The sequence below is a fragment of the Somniosus microcephalus genome, unplaced genomic scaffold, assembly GCF_052327205.1.
Source record: "Somniosus microcephalus isolate GS21.2 unplaced genomic scaffold, FLI_Smic_1.0 unresolved_chr8, whole genome shotgun sequence".
In the NCBI taxonomy this organism is placed as follows: Eukaryota; Metazoa; Chordata; class Chondrichthyes; order Squaliformes; family Somniosidae; genus Somniosus; species Somniosus microcephalus.
In genome coordinates, this window is record NW_028225186.1 from 15,388,635 (window position 1) to 15,404,412 (window position 15,778).

The following is a 15,778-nucleotide window of genomic DNA, read 5'->3' on the forward strand; positions in this document are numbered from 1 at the left end:
CCCAAAAGAAAAAATAGGAGCAGGATTGGGCCATTCGGCCCCTCGAGCCCGCCATTTAAAAAGTTCGTGGCTGATGAGACCTTCGACACAACGCAACTTTGCCGCCCGTTCCCCATAACCTTTGACTCCCCTGTAGCTGAAATATATGTCTATCAGACATACAGAACCCGTTTGACGTCTTACAGTGTGGCCCGAGGGATAGTGTGGAGAAGCTGGGATTGCTTTCCTCTGGAGGCTAAGAGGAAATTTAATAGAGGCTTGCAAAATTACAATGGGTTTTGATAGAGGAAATAAAGACAAACGCTTTCCAATAGCAGGAGGGATGGTAACCAGAGGTAGAATTGTCTTATGCAGCGAATGTTAAGGCCTCATGAATATCAGGATAAGTTATCACGGCCCAGTTACTCTGTCATTCGAGTTTTGCACACGTTGCTAATGTGGCATTTTTCACACTGGCAATGAGTTGACTGATAGCCGTGCTGTGATCAGCTAAGTTTGTTAGGGAGATGCAGTCGGCAAAATAATACATGGAAGACGGATAATAACCGTGACTGTTCTGACACTGCGAGGCAAGGAAGCGAATGCTGCACCTCGGTACCGAATGATGCGCTGCTGACTGTTGAGGCAACAGCAGCGGTGTGGAAAATTGAAAGGTTGATGAGGTGCAAGCATTGTTTCGCGCGGGTGCTTTGATTGCTGGCATGTCAAACAGCCAGAAAACACACATGGTTCCCTGACAAGGAATCGAACCCGGGCCGCGGCGGTGAAAGCGCCGAATCCTATCCACTAGACCACCAGGGAAGCTGTGAGAAGCGACCTGCCAGCAAGCAGAACAAGGCAGTCTTTCCTCCTTGCTGCTTTGAAATTCAGGTCACTTTCACGCCAGGCAAACTTTTCGTACAAGATGACATTTTTTCGGCGAGATCACAAAGGACATGTTCAGGAAACCACAGCATCAAGTGCGTGTAGGTGTCCACCTGAAATCTATTTGCTTCTGTGCTTCTCTCAGAGATACACAGTCAGAGAAAAGCCGTCGGGATATTGAATAATCAGCACCAAAATATCAAGGACAATACAAAGGAAACAGTAATGCACTGCTTGAGACAAAGACTCAAACATATGCACGAACACAGATGTGTGCTCACTTTGTGTGAGTATGTCTCAGATATCCATATGATTCATGGAGGCGTGCAGTACAGTGTGAGGCCATTCGGCCAATCGTGCCAGTGCTGTCCACTTGAAAGATCAGACGTGCTTTCTCCCGCTGTTATCTGCATTTCCCTGTCCTCTCTCGTTCCGCAGTGCCCCGCAGAAAAGACAAACAGAAGGAGAACACTATGCTAACGAGGAATTGATGCAGGAGGTTTTTATGCAGTTCCTCACCGTTTAAAATAGTTTTAGGTTCAATCTTTCGCTGTTGATCTTTTCCAAGGAGCGCTTTAAGGTGCTGCCAAAACGTTTAAAATTGGGGATGTTAAAATTCCTTCCCGTCGGGGAATTTCACCCCGGTCTCCCGCGTGACAGGCGGGGATACTCACAACGAGACTAACGAGGAAGTGAGCAATGCAATGTCTGTCAGAGTAAGAATCGAGCCTGTTACACAGGAACAGGATGCCATTCAGCCCCTCAAAGCTGTTGCACAGCAACAGGAGCAGAACATTCATACCCTTGATCCACTTGCACAGGTACAGCTAATAAATTATTTATGCTCATGTGATGTGTTTGCTATGAAATGAATTGTTAAAAAAATTAGCCTGCATTGGCCGGGAATCGAACCCGGGTCTCCCGCGTGGCAGGCGAGAATTCTACCCCTGAACCACCAATGCACGCCGACTTAATCGATTCTATTTTCTGGTAGCTACAATTTATTTTTGACTTTTGTTAATACAAGCGGGGACACTGCGTTAACATAAAAAGCAATATGCAGCAGATACTGCATCTGGAATTGTTGATTAAATGCTGGAAACACTTCGAAGGTCCTGGAAGATCTGTGGACAGAGAAACACAGGGTTAACCTCTCAGGTTCATGAGCTCTCGGTAGAGCTAAGATTTTGCACTTTTCTACGTCCCGTGGGAGTTTCCTTCCAACGTTGTTTAGCTGCTCAAAAATTACATAATTAAGAAACTAACCTTCCCCAAAAGAAAAAATAGGAGCAGGATTGGGCCATTCGGCCCCTCGAGCCCGCCATTTAAAAAGTTCGTGGCTGATGAGACCTTCGACACAACGCAACTTTGCCGCCCGTTCCCCATAACCTTTGACTCCCCTGTAGCTGAAATATATGTCTATCAGACATACAGAACCCGTTTGACGTCTTACAGTGTGGCCCGAGGGATAGTGTGGAGAAGTTGGGATTGCTTTCCTCTGGAGGCTAAGAGGAAATTTAATAGAGGCTTGCAAAATTACAATGGGTTTTGATAGAGGAAATAAAGACAAACGCTTTCCAATAGCAGGAGGGATGGTAAACAGAGGTAGAATTGTCTTATGCAGCGAATGTTAAGGCCTCATGAATATCAGGATAAGTTATCACGGCCCAGTTACTCTGTCATTCGAGTCTTGCACACGTTGCTAATGTGGCATTTTTCACACTGGCAATGAGTTGACTGATAGCCGTGCTGTGATCAGCTAAGTTTGTTAGGGAGATGCAGTCGGCAAAATAATACATGGAAGACGGATAATAACCGTGACTGTTCTGACACTGCGAGGCAAGGAAGCGAATGCTGCACCTCGGTACCGAATGATGCGCTGCTGACTGTTGAGGCAACAGCAGCGGTGTGGAAAATTGAAAGGTTGATGAGGTGCAAGCATTGTTTCGCGCGGGTGCTTTGATTGCTGGCATGTCAAACAGCCAGAAAACGCACATGGTTCCCTGACAGGGAATCGAACCCGGACCGCGGCGGTGAAAGCGCCGAATCCTATCCACTAGACCACCAGGGAAGCTGTGAGAAGCGGCCTGCCAGCAAGCAGAACAAGGCAGTCTTTCCTCCTTGCTGCTTTGAAATTCAGGTCACTTTCACGCCAGGCAAACTTTTCGTACAAGATGACATTTTTTCGGCGAGATCACAAAGGACATGTTCAGGAAACCACAGCATCAAGTGCGTGTAGGCGTCCACCTGAAATCTATTTGCTTCTGTGCTTCTCTCAGAGATACACAGTCAGAGAAAAGCCGTCGGGATATTGAATAATCAGCACCAAAATATCAAGGACAATACAGAGGAAACAGTAATGCACTGCTTGAGACAAAGACTCAAACATATGCACGAACACAGATGTGTGCTCACTTTGTGTGAGTATGTCTCAGATATCCATATGATTCATGGAGGCGTGCAGTACAGTGTGAGGCCATTCGGCCAATGGTGCCAGTGCTGTCCACTTGAAAGATCAGACGTGCTTTCTCCCGCTGTTATCTGCATTTCCCTGTCCTCTCTCGTTCCGCAGTGCCCCGCACAAAAGACAAACAGAAGGAGAACACTATGCTAACGAGGAATTGATGCAGGAGATTTTTATGCAGTTCCTCACCGTTTAAAATTGTTTTAGGTTCAATCTTTCGCTGTTGATCTTTTCCAAGGAGCGCTTTAAGGTGCTGCCAAAACGTTTAAAATTGGGGATGTTAAAATTCCTTCCCGTCGGGGAATTTCACCCCGGTCTCCCGCGTGACAGGCGGGGATACTCACAACGAGACTAACGAGGAAGTGAGCAATGCAATGTCTGTCAGAGTAAGAATCGAGCCTGTTACGCAGGAACAGGATGCCATTCAGCCCCTCAAAGCTGTTGCACAGCAACAGGAGCAGAACATTCATACCCTTGATCCACTTGCACAGGTACAGCTAATAAATTATTTATGCTCATGTGTTTGCTATGAAATGAATTGTTAAAAAAATTATCCTGCATTGGCCGGGAATCGAACCCGGGTCTCCCGCGTGGCAGGCGAGAATTCTACCCCTGAACCACCAATGCACGCCGACATAATCGATTCTATTTTCTGGTAGCTACAATTTATTTTTGACTTTTGTTAATACAAGCGGGGACACTGCGTTAACATAAAAAGCAATATGCAGCAGATACTGCATCTGGAATTGTTGATTAAATGCTGGAAACACTTCGAAGGTCCTGGAAGATCTGTGGACAGAGAAACACAGGGTTAACCTCTCAGGTTCATGAGCTCTCGGTAGAGCTAAGATTTTGCACTTTTCTACGTCCCGTGGGAGTTTCCTTCCAACGTTGTTTAGCTGCTCAAAAATTACATAATTAAGAAACTAACCTTCCCCAAAAGAAAAAATAGGAGCAGGATTGGGCCATTCGGCCCCTCGAGCCCGCCATTTAAAAAGTTCGTGGCTGATGAGACCTTCGACACAACGCAACTTTGCCGCCCGTTCCCCATAACCTTTGACTCCCCTGTAGCTGAAATATATGTCTATCAGACATACAGAACCCGTTTGACGTCTTACAGTGTGGCCCGAGGGATAGTGTGGAGAAGCTGGGATTGCTTTCCTCTGGAGGCTAAGAGGAAATTTAATAGATGCTTGCAAAATTACAATGGGTTTTGATAGAGGAAATAAAGACAAACGCTTTCCAATAGCAGGAGGGATGGTAACCAGAGGTAGAATTGTCTTATGCAGCGAATGTTAAGGCCTCATGAATATCAGGATAAGTTATCACGGCCCAGTTACTCTGTCATTCGAGTCTTGCACACGTTGCTAATGTGGCATTTTTCACACTGGCAATGAGTTGACTGATAGCCGTGCTGTGATCAGCTAAGTTTGTTAGGGAGATGCAGTTGGCAAAATAATACATGGAAGACGGATAATAACCGTGACTGTTCTGACACTGCGAGGCAAGGAAGCGAATGCTGCACCTCGGTACCGAATGATGCGCTGCTGACTGTTGAGGCAACAGCAGCGGTGTGGAAAATTGAAAGGTTGATGAGGTGCAAGCATTGTTTCGCGCGGGTGCTTTGATTGCTGGCATTTCAAACAGCCAGAAAACGCACTGGTTCCACTGACCGGGAATCGAACCCGGGCCGCGGCGGTGAAAGCGCCGAATCCTATCCACTAGACCACCAGGGAAGCTGTGAGAAGCGGCCTGCCAGCAAGCAGAACAAGGCAGTCTTTCCTCCTTGCTGCTTTGAAATTCAGGTCACTTTCACGCCAGGCAAACTTTTCGTACAAGATGACATTTTTTAGGCGAGATCACAAAGGACATGTTCAGGAAACCACAGCATCAAGTGCGTGTAGGCGTCCACCTGAAATCTATCTGCTTCTGTGCTTTTCTCAGAGATACACAGTCAGAGAAAAGCCGTCGGGATATTGAAAAATCAGCACCAAAATATCAAGGACAATACAGAGGAAACAGTAATGCACTGCTTGAGACAAAGACTCAAACATATGCACGAACACAGATGTGTGCTCACTTTGTGTGAGTATGTCTCAGATATCGATATGATTCATGGAGGCGTGCAGTACAGTGTGAGGCCATTCGGCCAATCGTGCCAGTGCTGTCCACTTGAAAGATCAGACGTGCTTTCTCCCGCTGTTATCTGCATTTCCCTGTCCTCTCTCGTTCCGCAGTGCCCCGCACAAAAGACAAACAGAAGGAGAACACTATGCTAACGAGGAATTGATGCAGGAGGTTTTTATGCAGTTCCTCACCGTTTAAAATTGTTTTAGGTTCAATCTTTCGCTGTTGATCTTTTCCAAGGAGCGCTTTAAGGTGCTGCCAAAACGTTTAAAATTGGGGATGTTAAAATTCCTTCCCGTCGGGGAATTTCACCCCGGTCTCCCGCGTGACAGGCGGGGATACTCACAACGAGACTAACGAGGAAGTGAGCAATGCAATGTCTGTCAGAGTAAGAATCGAGCCTGTTACACAGGAACAGGATGCCATTCAGCCCCTCAAAGCTGTTGCATAGCAACAGGAGCAGAACATTCATACCCTTGATCCACTTGCACAGGTACAGCTAATAAATTATTTATGCTCATGTGATGTGTTTGCTATGAAATGAATTGTTAAAAAAATTAGCCTGCATTGGCCGGGAATCGAACCCGGGTCTCCCGCGTGGCAGGCGAGAATTCTACCCCTGAACCACCAATGCACGCCGACTTAATCGATTCTATTTTCTGGTAGCTACAATTTATTTTTGACTTTTGTTAATACAAGCGTTAACATAAAAAGCAATATGCAGCAGATACTGCATCTGGAATTGTTGATTAATTGCTGGAAACACTTCGAAGGTCCTGGAAGATCTGTGGACAGAGAAACACAGGGTTAACCTCTCAGGTGCATGAGCTCTCGGTAGAGCTAAGATTTTGCACTTTTCTACGTCCCGTGGGAGTTTCCTTCCAACGTTGTTTAGCTGCTCAAAAATTACATAATTAAGAAACTAACCTTCCCCAAAAGAAAAAATAGGAGCAGTATTGGGCCATTCGGCCCCTCGAGCCCGCCATTTAAAAAGTTCGTGGCTGATGAGACCTTCGACACAACGCAACTTTGCCGCCCGTTCCCCATAACCTTTGACTCCCCTGTAGCTGAAATATATGTCTATCAGACATACAGAACCCGTTTGACGACTTACAGTGTGGCCCGAGGGATAGTGTGGAGAAGCTGGGATTGCTTTCCTCTGGAGGCTAAGAGGAAATTTAATAGAGGCTTGCAAAATTACAATGGGTTTTGATAGAGGAAATAAAGACAAACGCTTTCCAATGGCAGGAGGGATGGTAACCAGAGGTAGAATTGTCTTATGCAGCGAATGTTAAGGCCTCATGAATATCAGGATAAGTTATCACGGCCCAGTTACTCTGTCATTCGAGTCTTGCACACGTTGCTAATGTGGCATTTTTCACACTGGCAATGAGTTGACTGATAGCCGTGCTGTGATCAGCTAAGTTTGTTAGGGAGATGCAGTCGGCAAAATAATACATGGAAGACGGATAATAACCGTGACTGTTCTGACACTGCGAGGCAAGGAAGCGAATGCTGCACCTCGGTACCGAATGATGCGCTGCTGACTGTTGAGGCAACAGCAGCGGTGTGGAAAATTGAAAGGTTGATGAGTTGCAAGCATTGTTTCGCGTGGGTGCTTTGATTGCTGGCATGTCAAACAGCCAGAAAACGCACATGGTTCCCTGACCGGGAATCGAACCCGGGCCGCGGCGGTGAAAGCGCCGAATCCTATCCACTAGACCACCAGGGAAGCTGTGAGAAGCGGCCTGCCAGCAAGCAGAACAAGGCAGTCTTTCCTCCTTGCTGCTTTGAAATTCAGGTCACTTTCACGCCAGGCAAACTTTTCGTACAAGATGACATTTTTTAGGCGAGATCACAAAGGACATGTTCAGGAAACCATAGCATCAAGTGCGTGTAGGCGTCCACCTGAAATCTATTTGCTTCTGTGCTTCTCTCAGAGATACACAGTCAGAGAAAAGCCGTCGGGATATTGAATAATCAGCACCAAAATATCAAGGACAATACAAAGGAAACAGTAATGCACTGCTTGAGACAAAGACTCAAACATATGCACGAACACAGATGTGTGCTCACTTTGTGTGAGTATGTCTCAGATATCCATATGATTCATGGAGGCGTGCAGTACAGTGTGAGGCCATTCGGCCAATCGTGCCAGTGCTGTCCACTTGAAAGATCAGACGTGCTTTCTCCCGCTGTTATCTGCATTTCCCTGTCCTCTCTCGTTCCGCAGTGCCCCGCAGAAAAGACAAACAGAAGGAGAACACTATGCTAACGAGGAATTGATGCAGGAGGTTTTTATGCAGTTCCTCACAGTTTAAAATTGTTTTAGGTTCAATCTTTCGCTGTTGATCTTTTCCAAGGAGCGCTTTAAGGTGCTGCCAAAACGTTTAAAATTGGGGATGTTAAAATTCCTTCCCGTCGGGGAATTTCACCCCGGTCTCCCGCGTGACAGGCGGGGATACTCACAACGAGACTAACGAGGAAGTGAGCAATGCAATGTCTGTCAGAGTAAGAATCGAGCCTGTTACACAGGAACAGGATGCCATTCAGCCCCTCAAAGCTGTTGCACAGCAACAGAACATTCATACCCTTGATCCACTTGCACAGGTACAGCTAATAAATTATTTATGCTCATGTGATGTGTTTGCTATGAAATGAAATGTTAAAAAAATTAGCCTGCATTGATCGGGAATCGAACCCGGGTCTCCCGCGTGGCAGGCGAGAATTCTACCCCTGAACCACCAATGCACGCCCACTTAATCGATTCTATTTTCTGGTAGCTACAATTTATTTTTGACTTTTGTTAATACAAGCGTTAACATAAAAAGCAATATGCAGCAGATACTGCATCTGGAATTGTTGATTAAATGCTGGAAACACTTCGAAGGTCCTGGAAGATCTGTGGACAGAGAAACACAGGGTTAACCTCTCAGGTGCATGAGCTCTCGGTAGAGCTAAGATTTTGCACTTTTCTACGTCCCGTGGGAGTTTCCTTCCAACGTTGTTTAGCTGCTCAAAAATTACATAATTAAGAAACTAACCTTCCCCAAAAGAAAAAATAGGAGCAGGATTGGGCCATTCGGCCCCTCGAGCCCGCCATTTAAAAAGTTCGTGGCTGATGAGACCTTCGACACAACGCAACTTTGCCGCCCGTTCCCCATAACCTTTGACTCCCCTGTAGCTGAAATATATGTCTATCAGACATACAGAACCCGTTTGACGACTTACAGTGTGGCCCGAGGGATAGTGTGGAGAAGCTGGGATTGCTTTCCTCTGGAGGCTAAGAGGAAATTTAATAGAGGCTTGCAAAATTACAATGGGTTTTGATAGAGGAAATAAAGACAAACGCTTTCCAATGGCAGGAGGGATGGTAACCAGAGGTAGAATTGTCTTATGCAGCGAATGTTAAGGCCTCATGAATATCAGGATAAGTTATCACGGCCCAGTTACTCTGTCATTCGAGTCTTGCACACGTTGCTAATGTGGCATTTTTCACACTGGCAATGAGTTGACTGATAGCCGTGCTGTGATCAGCTAAGTTTGTTAGGGAGATGCAGTCGGCAAAATAATACATGGAAGACGGATAATAACCGTGACTGTTCTGACACTGCGAGGCAAGGAAGCGAATGCTGCACCTCGGTACCGAATGATGCGCTGCTGACTGTTGAGGCAACAGCAGCGGTGTGGAAAATTGAAAGGTTGATGAGGTGCAAGCATTGTTTCGCGCGGGTGCTTTGATTGCTGGCATGTCAAACAGCCAGAAAACGCACATGGTTCCCTGACCGGGAATCGAACCCGGGCCGCGGCGGTGAAAGCGCCGAATCCTATCCACTAGACCACCACGGAAGCTGTGAGAAGCGGCCTGCCAGCAAGCAGAACAAGGCAGTCTTTCCTCCTTGCTGCTTTGAAATTCAGGTCACTTTCACGCCAGGCAAACTTTTCGTACAAGATGACATTTTTTAGGCGAGATCACAAAGGACATGTTCAGGAAACCACAGCATCAAGTGCGTGTAGGCGTCCACCTGAAATCTATTTGCTTCTGTGCTTCTCTCAGAGATACACAGTCAGAGAAAAGCCGTCGGGATATTGAATAATCAGCACCAAAATATCAAGGACAATACAGAGGAAACAGTAATGCATTGCTTGAGACAAAGACTCAAACATATGCACGAACACAGATGTGTGCTCACTTTGTGTGAGTATGTCTCAGATATCCATATGATTCATGGAGGCGTGCAGTACAGTGTGATGCCATTCGGCCAATCGTGCCAGTGCTGTCCACTTGAAAGATCAGACGTGCTTTCTCCCGCTGTTATCTGCATTTCCCTGTCCTCTCTCGTTCCGCAGTGCCCCGCAGAAAAGACAAACAGAAGGAGAACACTATGCTAACGAGGAATTGATGCAGGAGGTTTTTATGCAGTTCCTCACCGTTTAAAATTGTTTTAGGTTCAATCTTTCGCTGTTGATCTTTTCCAAGGAGCGCTTTAAGGTGCTGCCAAAACGTTTAAAATTGGGGATGTTAAAATTCCTTCCCGTCGGGGAATTTCACCCCGGTCTCCCGCGTGACAGGCGGGGATACTCACAACGAGACTAACGAGGAAGTGAGCAATGCAATGTCTGTCAGAGTAAGAATCGAGCCTGTTACACAGGAACAGGATGCCATTCAGCCCCTCAAAGCTGTTGCACAGCAACAGGAGCAGAACATTCATACCCTTGATCCACTTGCACAGGTACAGCTAATAAATTATTTATGCTCATGTGATGTGTTTGCTATGAAATGAAATGTTAAAAAAATTAGCCTGCATTTGCCGGGAATCGAACACGGGTCTCAAGCGTGGCAGGCGAGAATTCTACCCCTGAACCACCAATGCACGCCGACTTAATCGATTCTATTTTCTGGTAGCTACAATTTATTTTTGACTTTTGTTAATACAAGCGTTAACATAAAAAGCAATATGCAGCAGATACTGCATCTGGAATTGTTGATTAATTGCTGGAAACACTTCGAAGGTCCTGGAAGATCTGTGGACAGAGAAACACAGGGTTAACCTCTCAGGTGCATGAACTCTCGGTAGAGCTAAGATTTTGCACTTTTCTACGTCCCGTGGGAGTTTCCTTCCAACGTTGTTTAGCTGCTCAAAAATTACATAATTAAGAAACTAACCTTCCCCAAAAGAAAAAATAGGAGCAGTATTGGGCCATTCGGCCCCTCGAGCCCGCCATTTAAAAAGTTCGTGGCTGATGAGACCTTCGACACAACGCAACTTTGCCGCCCGTTCCCCATAACCTTTGACTCCCCTGTAGCTGAAATATATGTCTATCAGACATACAGAACCCGTTTGACGTCTTACAGTGTGGCCCGAGGGATAGTGTGGAGAAGCTGGGATTGCTTTCCTCTGGAGGCTAAGAGGAAATTTAATAGAGGCTTGCAAAATTACAATGGGTTTTGATAGAGGAAATAAAGACAAACGCTTTCCAATGGCAGGAGGGATGGTAACCAGAGGTAGAATTGTCTTATGCAGCGAATGTTAAGGCCTCATGAATATCAGGATAAGTTATCACGGCCCAGTTACTCTGTCATTCGAGTCTTGCACACGTTGCTAATGTGGCATTTTTCACACTGGCAATGAGTTGACTGATAGCCGTGCTGTGATCAGCTAAGTTTGTTAGGGAGATGCAGTCGGCAAAATAATACATGGAAGACGGATAATAACCGTGACTGTTCTGACACTGCGAGGCAAGGAAGCGAATGCTGCACCTCGGTACCGAATGATGCGCTGCTGACTGTTGAGGCAACAGCAGCGGTGTGGAAAATTGAAAGGTTGATGAGGTGCAAGCATTGTTTCGCGTGGGTGCTTTGATTGCTGGCATGTCAAACAGCCAGAAAACGCACATGGTTCCCTGACCGGGAATCGAACCCGGGCCGCGGCGGTGAAAGCGCCGAATCCTATCCACTAGACCACCAGGGAAGCTGTGAGAAGCGGCCTGCCAGCAAGCAGAACAAGGCAGTCTTTCCTCCTTGCTGCTTTGAAATTCAGGTCACTTTCACGCCAGGCAAACTTTTCGTACAAGATGACATTTTTTAGGCGAGATCACAAAGGACATGTTCAGGAAACCATAGCATCAAGTGCGTGTAGGCGTCCACCTGAAATCTATTTGCTTCTGTGCTTCTCTCAGAGATACACAGTCAGAGAAAAGCCGTCGGGATATTGAATAATCAGCACCAAAATATCAAGGACAATACAAAGGAAACAGTAATGCACTGCTTGAGACAAAGACTCAAACATATGCACGAACACAGATGTGTGCTCACTTTGTGTGAGTATGTCTCAGATATCCATATGATTCATGGAGGCGTGCAGTACAGTGTGATGCCATTCGGCCAATCGTGCCAGTGCTGTCCACTTGAAAGATCAGACGTGCTTTCTCCCGCTGTTATCTGCATTTCCCTGTCCTCTCTCGTTCCGCAGTGCCCCGCAGAAAAGACAAACAGAAGGAGAACACTATGCTAACGAGGAATTGATGCAGGAGGTTTTTATGCAGTTCCTCACAGTTTAAAATTGTTTTAGGTTCAATCTTTCGCTGTTGATCTTTTCCAAGGAGCGCTTTAAGGTGCTGCCAAAACGTTTAAAATTGGGGATGTTAAAATTCCTTCCCGTCGGGGAATTTCACCCCGGTCTCCCGCGTGACAGGCGGGGATACTCACAACGAGACTAACGAGGAAGTGAGCAATGCAATGTCTGTCAGAGTAAGAATCGAGCCTGTTACACAGGAACAGGATGCCATTCAGCCCCTCAAAGCTGTTGCACAGCAACAGGAGCAGAACATTCATACCCTTGATCCACTTGCACAGGTACAGCTAATAAATTATTTATGCTCATGTGATGTGTTTGCTATGAAATGAAATGATAAAAAAATTAGCCTGCATTGATCGGGAATCGAACCCGGGTCTCCCGCGTGGCAGACGAGAATTCTACCCCTGAACCACCAATGCACGCCGACTTAATCGATTCTATTTTCTGGTAGCTACAATTTATTTTTGACTTTTGTTAATACAAGCGTTAACATAAAAAGCAATATGCAGCAGATACTGCATCTGGAATTGTTGATTAAATGCTGGAAACACTTCGAAGGTCCTGGACGATCTGTGGACAGAGAAACACAGGGTTAACCTCTCAGGTGCATGAGCTCTCGGTAGAGCTAAGATTTTGCACTTTTCTACGTCCCGTGGGAGTTTCCTTCCAACGTTGTTTAGCTGCTCAAAAATTACATAATTAAGAAACTAACCTTCCCCAAAAGAAAAAATAGGAGCAGGATTGGGCCATTCGGCCCCTCGAGCCCGCCATTTAAAAAGTTCGTGGCTGATGAGACCTTCGACACAACGCAACTTTGCCGCCCGTTCCCCATAACCTTTGACTCCCCTGTAGCTGAAATATATGTCTATCAGACATACAGAACCCGTTTGACGACTTACAGTGTGGCCCGAGGGATAGTGTGGAGAAGCTGGGATTGCTTTCCTCTGGAGGCTAAGAGGAAATTTAATAGAGGCTTGCAAAATTACAATGGGTTTTGATAGAGGAAATAAAGACAAACGCTTTCCAATGGCAGGAGGGATGGTAACCAGAGGTAGAATTGTCTTATGCAGCGAATGTTAAGGCCTCATGAATATCAGGATAAGTTATCACGGCCCAGTTACTCTGTCATTCGAGTCTTGCACACGTTGCTAATGTGGCATTTTTCACACTGGCAATGAGTTGACTGATAGCCGTGCTGTGATCAGCTAAGTTTGTTAGGGAGATGCAGTCGGCAAAATAATACATGGAAGACGGATAATAACCGTGACTGTTCTGACACTGCGAGGCAAGGAAGCGAATGCTGCACCTCGGTACCGAATGATGCGCTGCTGACTGTTGAGGCAACAGCAGCGGTGTGGAAAATTGAAAGGTTGATGAGGTGCAAGCATTGTTTCGCGCGGGTGCTTTGATTGCTGGCATGTCAAACAGCCAGAAAACGCACATGGTTCCCTGACCGGGAATCGAACCCGGGCCGCGGCGATGAAAGCGGCGAATCCTATCCACTAGACCACCAGGGAAGCTGTGAGAAGCGGCCTGCCAGCAAGCAGAACAAGGCAGTCTTTCCTCCTTGCTGCTTTGAAATTCAGGTCACTTTCACGCCAGGCAAACTTTTCGGACAAGATGACATTTTTTCGGCGAGATCACAAAGGACATGTTCAGGAAACCACAGCATCAAGTGCGTGTAGGCGTCCACCTGAAATCTATTTGCTTCTGTGCTTCTCTCAGAGATACACAGTCAGAGAAAAGCCGTCGGGATATTGAATAATCAGCACCAAAGTATCAAGGACAATACAGAGGAAACAGTAATGCACTGCTTGAGACAAAGACTCAAACATATGCACGAACACAGATGTGTGCTCACTTTGTGTGAGTATGTCTCAGATATCCATATGATTCATGGAGGCGTGCAGTACAGTGTGATGCCATTCGGCCAATCGTGCCAGTGCTGTCCACTTGAAAGATCAGACGTGCTTTCTCCCGCTGTTATCTGCATTTCCCTGTCCTCTCTCGTTCCGCAGTGCCCCGCACAAAAGACAAGGAGAACACTATGCTAACGAGGAATTGATGCAGGACATTTTTATGCAGTTCCTCACCGTTTAAAATTGTTTTAGGTTCAATCTTTCGCTGTTGATCTTTTCCAAGGAGCGCTTTAAGGTGCTGCCAAAACGTTTAAAATTGGGGATGTTAAAATTCCTTCCCGTCGGGGAATTTCACCCCGGTCTCCCGCGTGACAGGCGGGGATACTCACAACGAGACTAACGAGGAAGTGAGCAATGCAATGTCTGTCAGAGTAAGAATCGAGCCTGTTACACAGGAACAGGATGCCATTCAGCCCCTCAACGCTGTTGCACAGCAACAGGAGCAGAACATTCATACCCTTGATCCACTTGCACAGGTACAGCTAATAAATTATTTATGCTCATGTGATGTGTTTGCTATGAAATGAATTGTTAAAAAAATTAGCCTGCATTGGCCGGGAATCGAACCCGGGTCTCCCGCGTGGCAGGCGAGAATTCTACCCCTGAACCACCAATGCACGCCGACTTAATCGATTCTATTTTCTGGTAGCTACAATTTATTTTTGACTTTTGTTAATACAAGCGGGGACACTGCGTTAACATAAAAAGCAATATGCAGCAGATACTGCATCTGGAATTGTTGATTAAATGCTGGAAACACTTCGAAGGTCCTGGAAGATCTGTGGACAGAGAAACACAGGGTTAACCTCTCAGGTTCATGAGCTCTCGGTAGAGCTAAGATTTTGCACTTTTCTACGTCCCGTGGGAGTTTCCTTCCAACGTTGTTTAGCTGCTCAAAAATTACATAATTAAGAAACTAACCTTCCCCAAAAGAAAAAATAGGAGCAGGATTGGGCCATTCGGCCCCTCGAGCCCGCCATTTAAAAAGTTCGTGGCTGATGAGACCTTCGACACAACGCAACTTTGCCGCCCGTTCCCCATAACCTTTGACTCCCCTGTAGCTGAAATATATGTCTATCAGACATACAGAACCCGTTTGACGTCTTACAGTGTGGCCCGAGGGATAGTGTGGAGAAGCTGGGATTGCTTTCCTCTGGAGGCTAAGAGGAAATTTAAAAGAGGCTTGCAAAATTACAATGGGTTTTGATAGAGGAAATAAAGACAAACGCTTTCCAATAGCAGGAGGGATGGTAAACAGAGGTAGAATTGTCTTATGCAGCGAATGTTAAGGCCTCATGAATATCAGGATAAGTTATCACGGCCCAGTTACTCTGTCATTCGAGTCTTGCACACGTTGCTAATGTGGCATTTTTCACACTGGCAATGAGTTGACTGATAGCCGTGCTGTGATCAGCTAAGTTTGTTAGGGAGATGCAGTCGGCAAAATAATACATGGAAGACGGATAATAACCGTGACTGTTCTGACACTGCGAGGCAAGGAAGCGAATGCTGCACCTCGGTACCGAATGATGCGCTGCTGACTGTTGACGCAACAGCAGCGGTGTGGAAAATTGAAAGGTTGATGAGGTGCAAGCATTGTTTCGCGCGGGTGCTTTGATTGCTGGCATGTCAAACAGCCAGAAAACGCACATGGTTCCCTGACAGGGAATCGAACCCGGGCCGCGGCGGTGAAAGCGCCGAATCCTATCCACTAGACCACCAGGGAAACTGTGAGAAGCGGCCTGCCAGCAAGCAGAACAAGGCAGTCTTTCCTCCTTGCTGCTTTGAAATTCAGGTCACTTTCACGCCAGGCAAACTTTTCGTAC

The 15,778-nt window shown here is 46.3% G+C and overlaps 6 non-coding genes across 6 annotated transcripts; all 6 read right to left on the reverse strand.

Annotated features, from left to right (window-relative positions):
- Window positions 1-1,755: 1,755 nt before the first annotated feature.
- Window positions 1,756-1,826, reverse strand: trnag-gcc (transfer RNA glycine (anticodon GCC)). Its single transcript has one exon. It is a non-coding gene; the product is annotated as a tRNA-Gly (tRNA).
- A 2,058-nt stretch (window positions 1,827-3,884) lies between these two features.
- trnag-gcc (transfer RNA glycine (anticodon GCC)) lies at window positions 3,885-3,955 on the reverse strand. Its single transcript has one exon. It is a non-coding gene; the product is annotated as a tRNA-Gly (tRNA).
- A 2,063-nt stretch (window positions 3,956-6,018) lies between these two features.
- On the reverse strand, window positions 6,019-6,089 carry trnag-gcc (transfer RNA glycine (anticodon GCC)). Its single transcript has one exon. It is a non-coding gene; the product is annotated as a tRNA-Gly (tRNA).
- A 1,026-nt stretch (window positions 6,090-7,115) lies between these two features.
- Window positions 7,116-7,187, reverse strand: trnae-uuc (transfer RNA glutamic acid (anticodon UUC)). Its single transcript has one exon. It is a non-coding gene; the product is annotated as a tRNA-Glu (tRNA).
- A 4,168-nt stretch (window positions 7,188-11,355) lies between these two features.
- Window positions 11,356-11,427, reverse strand: trnae-uuc (transfer RNA glutamic acid (anticodon UUC)). The gene has a single exon. It is a non-coding gene; the product is annotated as a tRNA-Glu (tRNA).
- A 3,071-nt stretch (window positions 11,428-14,498) lies between these two features.
- trnag-gcc (transfer RNA glycine (anticodon GCC)) lies at window positions 14,499-14,569 on the reverse strand. The gene has a single exon. It is a non-coding gene; the product is annotated as a tRNA-Gly (tRNA).
- Between the last annotated feature and the right edge of the window lie 1,209 nt (window positions 14,570-15,778).